The sequence below is a fragment of the Schistocerca gregaria genome, unplaced genomic scaffold, assembly GCF_023897955.1.
Source record: "Schistocerca gregaria isolate iqSchGreg1 unplaced genomic scaffold, iqSchGreg1.2 ptg000640l, whole genome shotgun sequence".
Lineage (NCBI taxonomy): Eukaryota > Metazoa > Arthropoda > Insecta > Orthoptera > Acrididae > Schistocerca > Schistocerca gregaria.
In genome coordinates, this window is record NW_026062026.1 from 342,501 (window position 1) to 350,000 (window position 7,500).

At 55.7% G+C, this 7,500-nt stretch overlaps 3 non-coding genes across 3 annotated transcripts in view; all 3 read left to right on the forward strand.

The window, feature by feature from the left end:
* Positions 1–3,446: 3,446 nt before the first annotated feature.
* On the forward strand, positions 3,447–5,339 carry LOC126317657 (small subunit ribosomal RNA). The gene has a single exon (XR_007556801.1). It is a non-coding gene; the product is annotated as a small subunit ribosomal RNA (ribosomal RNA).
* A 355-nt stretch (positions 5,340–5,694) lies between these two features.
* On the forward strand, positions 5,695–5,849 carry LOC126317730 (5.8S ribosomal RNA). The gene has a single exon (XR_007556860.1). It is a non-coding gene; the product is annotated as a 5.8S ribosomal RNA (ribosomal RNA).
* Positions 5,850–6,037: 188 nt separating this feature from the next.
* LOC126317687 (large subunit ribosomal RNA) overlaps positions 6,038–7,500 on the forward strand; it is a 4,222-nt gene continuing 2,759 nt past the window's right edge. The window contains exon 1 of the ribosomal RNA XR_007556828.1: positions 6,038–7,500. This exon is cut by the window's right edge and continues 2,759 nt beyond it. This is a non-coding gene — a ribosomal RNA (large subunit ribosomal RNA).

Sequence of the window (7,500 nt, forward strand, 5' to 3'; positions counted from 1 at the left end):
CCATTTTATCCTCGCTGCCACAGGACACTATCCAAACAACGACAAGAGGAACGTCACGTCCACTAATAAGACAGAATGTCTCACATCACCCGCAAACAACGCAGCTCAAATCAGCCAGCAACACCCACAGTGGTCCACCCAGTATCAACACAGGACGCAACGCCACGCCACAACACAAAAGGTACAAGTAATAAAATACCCTTTGGCCACACCCCTTATAAAGGCATCGAACCAACCCACCACCTGACACCAGCCAAACGTACATCCTGATTTGACACATCTCTGGCAACCTAACCCACGTTGGCCCTTAACCTAACCCACGTTGGCCCTTAACCTAACCCACGTTGGCCCTTAACCTAACCCACGTTGGCCCTTAACCTAACCCACGTTGGCCCTTAACCTAACCCACGTTGGCCCTTAACCTAACCCACGTTGGCCCTTAACCTAACCCACGTTGGCCCTTAACCTAACCCACGTTGGCCCTTAACCTTACCCACGTTGGCCCCTAACCTTACCCACGTTGGCCCTTAACCTAACCCACGTTGGCCCTTAACCTAACCCACGTTGGCCCTTAACCTAACCCACGTTGGCCCTTAACCTAACCCACGTTGGCCCTTAACCTAACCCACGTTGGCCCTTAACCTAACCCACGTTGGCCCTTAACCTAACCCACGTTGGCCCTTAACCTAACCCACGTTGGCCCTTAACCTAACCCACGTTGGCCCCTAACCTAACCCACGTTGGCCCCTAACCTAACCCACGTTGGCCCCTAACCTAACCCACGTTGGCCCCTAACCTAACCCACGTTGGCCCCTAACCTAACCCACGTTGGCCCCTAACCTAACCCACGTTGGCCCCTAACCTAACCCACGCTGCACCTTAACCTAAGTTACGCTGCACCTTAACCTAAGTTACGCTGCACCTTAACCTAAGTTACGCTGCACCTTAACCTAAGTTACGCTGCACCTTAACCTAAGTTACGCTGCACCTTAACCTAAGTTACGCTGCACCTTAACCTAAGTTACGCTGCACCTTAACCTAACTTACACTGCACCTTAACCTAACTTACACTGCACCTTAACCTAACTTACACTGCACCTTAACCTAAGTTACACTGCACCTTAACCTAAGTTACACTGCACCTTAACCTAAGTTACACTGCACCTTAACCTAAGTTACACTGCACCTTAACCTAAGTTACACTGCACCTTAACCTAAGTTACACTGCACCTTAACCTAAGTTACACTGCACCTTAACCTAAGTTACACTGCACCTTAACCTAAGTTACACTGCACCTTAACCTAAGTTACACTGCACCTTAACCTAAGTTACACTGCACCTTAACCTAAGTTACACTGCACCTTAACCTAAGTTACACTGCACCTTAACCTAAGTTACACTGCACCTTAACCTAAGTTACACTGCACCTTAACCTAAGTTACACTGCACCTTAACCTAAGTTACACTGCACCTTAACCTAAGTTACACTGCACCTTAACCTAAGTTACACTGCACCTTAACCTAAGTTACACTGCACCTTAACCTAACTTACACTGCACCTTAACCTAACTTACACTGCACCTTAACCTAACTTACACTGCACCTTAACTGTCACATGTAACGTCACAGGAATGTAGCTTTGCCTAACAGCAACCCTCTGAACATAGTTCACTGCTTGGATCCTCTGGTGTCATGTGTATTTCTTGATGCCATGGTGCGTACCCTCACATAAAGGTCTTTCGAGTGTTGCGTACTTTCTACACAGTCCCGCTAACCACTGGAAGGGTGTACCGCTACAGAACGAATATCGCCCTCCCCTCCTGCCCTTCCAAGCTGGTCGGTCAGGCGTTTGTTTGTGAAATGAGCCTTGCAGCTGTTCAGTTGCATTCGGTTGTCGATGCAGTCAGTGTACGTTGTGGTACGGCCTGTGTGGACTGTCCGCTGATGTACGCGTAACCCACACTGATCATCCGTCGTTACGTACTGAGTGACATAATGTGGCACATGCTTGACCGTACACCGGCTGCGCCCTACAATGGCGAATCATAAGGGCCATATGTTGTGCACGATGCTACTTGTCTCGTCTCCCCATTACAGCGAGATTGCACTGTTGTACGCCGTACAGACATGTGGTAAGTAGGTACGGACGAAAGTATTGCATGTTGGCCCCCCCCCCCCTCCTCCCTCTGCCGGGAATCAGCGTGAGCCGTCTGTTGATGTAGCGACGAGGGTTTTCCTATTTAATCGTATTGCCCCACACAACATGATAGCACGGTGGACCGCGTTCCACATCTGCGACATGCTACAGAGGCCGGTTGACAGTCGACCGCGCAAGGGACATTGCACACGTGCGCGGACCATCTTCCACGTGTTCTCTCGTGTACATGCCGCAGTGTGTATGTGGGCTGATGTAGCGTGTCGTGACACATAACATGCAGGCATGCCAGAATCGTAGATTTCGCAAATGTAGATTGACGTATACGTTTGCTGCCAAAGATCCGCAAATGAACTGGAAATCAGTTGTTGAGCGGTTGTTCGCGCTGCAGGTGCATCGGTGATAGCGACGATCGGTACATCTGTGAACCGGTTGTTTCGGCGGTACCCGCCATGCCCCCGAACCTGAGTTGGCCATGTGGGTATGAAGCGATACGAGGCTGTGGCTTGGCGGGACAGTCCCCGGCCGGTGAGGGGGGGCCGCCCGGCGTGCTGGCCGCGCGCTGCGTGAGCGCACGCACTACAGCCGGCTGGTGGGGGGCGCCCAGTGGCAGGAGCGCCGGCCGACGGGCCCGGCTGGCGTCCCAGCTATGCGCCGGCGCACCCTGCGCGCGGCGCCAGGCGGCCAAAGTGGGTTCTGCCGAGCCCGGTGCGAAGCGCGGTGGACATCTGCAGTGTGCTGGTCCGATTGCGGACTGTGTGCGTTGAGGATGCGCCGCCGCCCGGCACTCGGCGTCGCGACGCCGTCTGCTGCTCGGTCGCCCCCAGCGGTTCTCGCAGGTGGTTTGTATCGCAGCTCTGCGGACGTGTTGGCGCGTGCGCTGTGCTGGGAGAGTTCGCTTCTGCACCCAAGTGGGGCTTTGCCCTTCTGTGGCGCTGGCGTTGGAGCTGCCGGTCACCGTAGGTGGCGCGTGTTGTTTCCCGCCGGCAATGCCACGACAGCACGCTCCCGGGCCTCTGTCGGCAGCGGCAAGCTCAGTTGGGAGCACGGGTGTTCGCACTGAAAGCGTCTACTCGCCTATCTCCGGGCGATTGCGCCTCTCTCGAACCCGACCAAGTACTTAGGACGGCGCTGCGCGCCGCCGGGACCTGAGAGGGTTTCGAGGTGTATCGTGCAGGGGAGCTCAGCCTCCTCCTGTTTGCAGAATAATTGAGCGGACGCTTGCGTGTTCGCGCGGGCCCTCGGGACACACTCCCGGGCGGCCGGCTGCTCAGCTCTCGTTGACGCAGCTCCCTGGTTGATCCTGCCAGTAGTCATATGCTTGTCTCAAAGATTAAGCCATGCATGTCTTAGTACAAGCCGCATTAAGGTGAAACCGCGAATGGCTCATTAAATCAGTTATGGTTCCTTAGATCGTACCCACGTTACTTGGATAACTGTGGTAATTCTAGAGCTAATACATGCAAACAGAGTCCCGACCAGAGATGGAAGGGACGCTTTTATTAGATCAAAACCAATCGGATTGGCTCGTCTGGTCCGTTTGCCTTGGTGACTCTGAATAACTTTGGGCTGATCGCACGGTCCTCGTACCGGCGACGCATCTTTCAAATGTCTGCCTTATCAACTGTCGATGGTAGGTTCTGCGCCTACCATGGTTGTAACGGGTAACGGGGAATCAGGGTTCGATTCCGGAGAGGGAGCCTGAGAAACGGCTACCACATCCAAGGAAGGCAGCAGGCGCGCAAATTACCCACTCCCGGCACGGGGAGGTAGTGACGAAAAATAACGATACGGGACTCATCCGAGGCCCCGTAATCGGAATGAGTACACTTTAAATCCTTTAACGAGTATCTATTGGAGGGCAAGTCTGGTGCCAGCAGCCGCGGTAATTCCAGCTCCAATAGCGTATATTAAAGTTGTTGCGGTTAAAAAGCTCGTAGTTGGATTTGTGTCCCACGCTGTTGGTTCACCGCCCGTCGGTGTTTAACTGGCATGTATCGTGGGACGTCCTGCCGGTGGGGCGAGCCGAAGGCGTGCTTGCGCGTCCCGAGGCGGACCCCGTTGAAATCCTACCAGGGTGCTCTTAGTTGAGTGTCTCGGTGGGCCGGCACGTTTACTTTGAACAAATTAGAGTGCTTAAAGCAGGCAAGCCCGCCTGAATACTGTGTGCATGGAATAATGGAATAGGACCTCGGTTCTATTTTGTTGGTTTTCGGAACCCGAGGTAATGATTAATAGGGACAGGCGGGGGCATTCGTATTGCGACGTTAGAGGTGAAATTCTTGGATCGTCGCAAGACGAACAGAAGCGAAAGCATTTGCCAAGTATGTTTTCATTAATCAAGAACGAAAGTTAGAGGTTCGAAGGCGATCAGATACCGCCCTAGTTCTAACCATAAACGATGCCAGCCAGCGATCCGCCGCAGTTCCTCCGATGACTCGGCGGGCAGCCTCCGGGAAACCAAAGCTTTTGGGTTCCGGGGGAAGTATGGTTGCAAAGCTGAAACTTAAAGGAATTGATGGAAGGGCACCACCAGGAGTGGAGCCTGCGGCTTAATTTGACTCAACACGGGAAACCTCACCAGGCCCGGACACCGGAAGGATTGACAGATTGATAGCTCTTTCTTGATTCGGTGGGTGGTGGTGCATGGCCGTTCTTAGTTGGTGGAGCGATTTGTCTGGTTAATTCCGATAACGAACGAGACTCTAGCCTGCTAACTAGTCGCGTGACATCCTTCGTGCTGTCAGCGATTACTTTTCTTCTTAGAGGGACAGGCGGCTTCTAGCCGCACGAGATTGAGCAATAACAGGTCTGTGATGCCCTTAGATGTTCTGGGCCGCACGCGCGCTACACTGAAGGAATCAGCGTGTCTTCCTAGGCCGAAAGGTCGGGGTAACCCGCTGAACCTCCTTCGTGCTAGGGATTGGGGCTTGCAATTGTTCCCCATGAACGAGGAATTCCCAGTAAGCGCGAGTCATAAGCTCGCGTTGATTACGTCCCTGCCCTTTGTACACACCGCCCGTCGCTACTACCGATTGAATGATTTAGTGAGGTCTTCGGACTGGTACGCGGCATCGACTCTGTCGTTGCCGATGCTACCGGAAAGATGACCAAACTTGATCATTTAGAGGAAGTAAAAGTCGTAACAAGGTTTCCGTAGGTGAACCTGCGGAAGGATCATTACCGACTAGACTGCATGTCTTTCGATGTGCGTGTCGTGTCGCGCAACACGCTACCTGTACGGCAGTAGCCGTGCGCCGCGTGCGGAACCACGCGTGCCTCTCAAAACTAGCGCAAGTGTTGTTGTGTGGTACGAGCGCTGAAGCTCTGGAGCGGCTGGCCTGCGGCACCTGGCGCCTGGCGCCGGTTTTGAATGACTTTCGCCCGAGTGCCTGTCCGCTCCGGTGTGGAGCCGTACGACGCCCATCGGCCGTCAGGCCGTTGGACACAAAGTAATGGAACAGGGGCCGTCAAACGCCTCAGTCCCGCCTCTGCAACTGTCTTGAAAGAGACGGTGGAGAACTGAAAAGATAAAGATCACCCAGGACGGTGGATCACTCGGCTCGTGGGTCGATGAAGAACGCAGCAAATTGCGCGTCGACATGTGAACTGCAGGACACATGAACATCGACGTTTCGAACGCACATTGCGGTCCATGGATTCCGTTCCCGGGCCACGTCTGGCTGAGGGTCGGCTACGTATACTGAAGCGCGCGGCGTTTGTCCCGCTTCGGGCGCCTGGGAGTGTCGTGGTCGCCTGTGTGGCCGGCCGCGTCTCCTTAAACGTGCGATGCGCGCCCGTCGCCTGGCGGTTCGCATACCGGTGCTTTCTCGGTAGCGTGCACAGCCGGCTGGCGGTGTGGCGTGCGACACCTCGTACAACGACCTCAGAGCAGGCGAGACTACCCGCTGAATTTAAGCATATTACTAAGCGGAGGAAAAGAAACTAACAAGGATTCCCCCAGTAGCGGCGAGCGAACAGGGAAGAGTCCAGCACCGAACCCCGCAGGCTGCCGCCTGTCGTGGCATGTGGTGTTCGGGAGGGTCCACTACCCCGACGCCTCGCGCCGAGCCCAAGTCCAACTTGAATGAGGCCACGGCCCGTAGAGGGTGCCAGGCCCGTAGCGGCCGGTGCGAGCGTCGGCGGGACCTCTCCTTCGAGTCGGGTTGCTTGAGAGTGCAGCTCCAAGTGGGTGGTAAACTCCATCTGAGACTAAATATGACCACGAGACCGATAGCGAACAAGTACCGTGAGGGAAAGTTGAAAAGGACTTTGAAGAGAGAGTTCAAAAGTACGTGAAACCGTTCTGGGGTAAACGTGAGAAGTCCGAAAGGTCGAACGGGTGAGATTCACGCCCATCCGGCCACTGGCCCCCGCCCTCGGCAGATGGGGCCGGCCGCCCGCGCGGAGCAATCCGCGGCGGGGTCGTGTCCGGTTGCCTTTCCACTCGCCGCGGGGTGGGGCCGTTCCGGTGTGCGGTGGGCCGCACTTCTCCCCTAGTAGGACGTCGCGACCCGCTGGGTGCCGGCCTACGGCCCGGGTGCGCAGCCTGTCCTTCCGCGGGCCTCGGTTCGCGTCTGTTGGGCAGAGCCCCGGTGTCCTGGCTGGCTGCTCGGCGGTATATCTGGAGGAGTCGATTCGCCCCTTTGGGCGCTCGGGCTCCCGGCAAGCGCGCGCGGTTCTTCCCGGATGACGGACCTACCTGGCCCGGCCCCGGACCCGCGCCGCTGTTGGCTCGGGATGCTCTCGGGCGGAATAATCGCTCCCGTCAGCGGCGCTTCAGCTTTGGACAATTTCACGACCCGTCTTGAAACACGGACCAAGGAGTCTAACATGTGCGCGAGTCATTGGGCTGTACGAAACCTAAAGGCGTAATGAAAGTGAAGGTCTCGCCTTGCGCGGGCCGAGGGAGGATGGGGCTTCCCCGCCCTTCACGGGGCGGCGGCCTCCGCACTCCCGGGGCGTCTCGTCCTCATTGCGAGGTGAGGCGCACCTAGAGCGTACACGTTGGGACCCGAAAGATGGTGAACTATGCCTGGCCAGGACGAAGTCAGGGGAAACCCTGATGGAGGTCCGTAGCGATTCTGACGTGCAAATCGATCGTCGGAGCTGGGTATAGGGGCGAAAGACTAATCGAACCATCTAGTAGCTGGTTCCCTCCGAAGTTTCCCTCAGGATAGCTGGTGCTCGTACGAGTCTCATCCGGTAAAGCGAATGATTAGAGGCCTTGGGGCCGAAACGACCTCAACCTATTCTCAAACTTTAAATGGGTGAGATCTCCGGCTTGCTTGATATGCTGAAGCCGCGAGCAAACGACTCGGATCGGAGTGCCAAGTGGGCCACT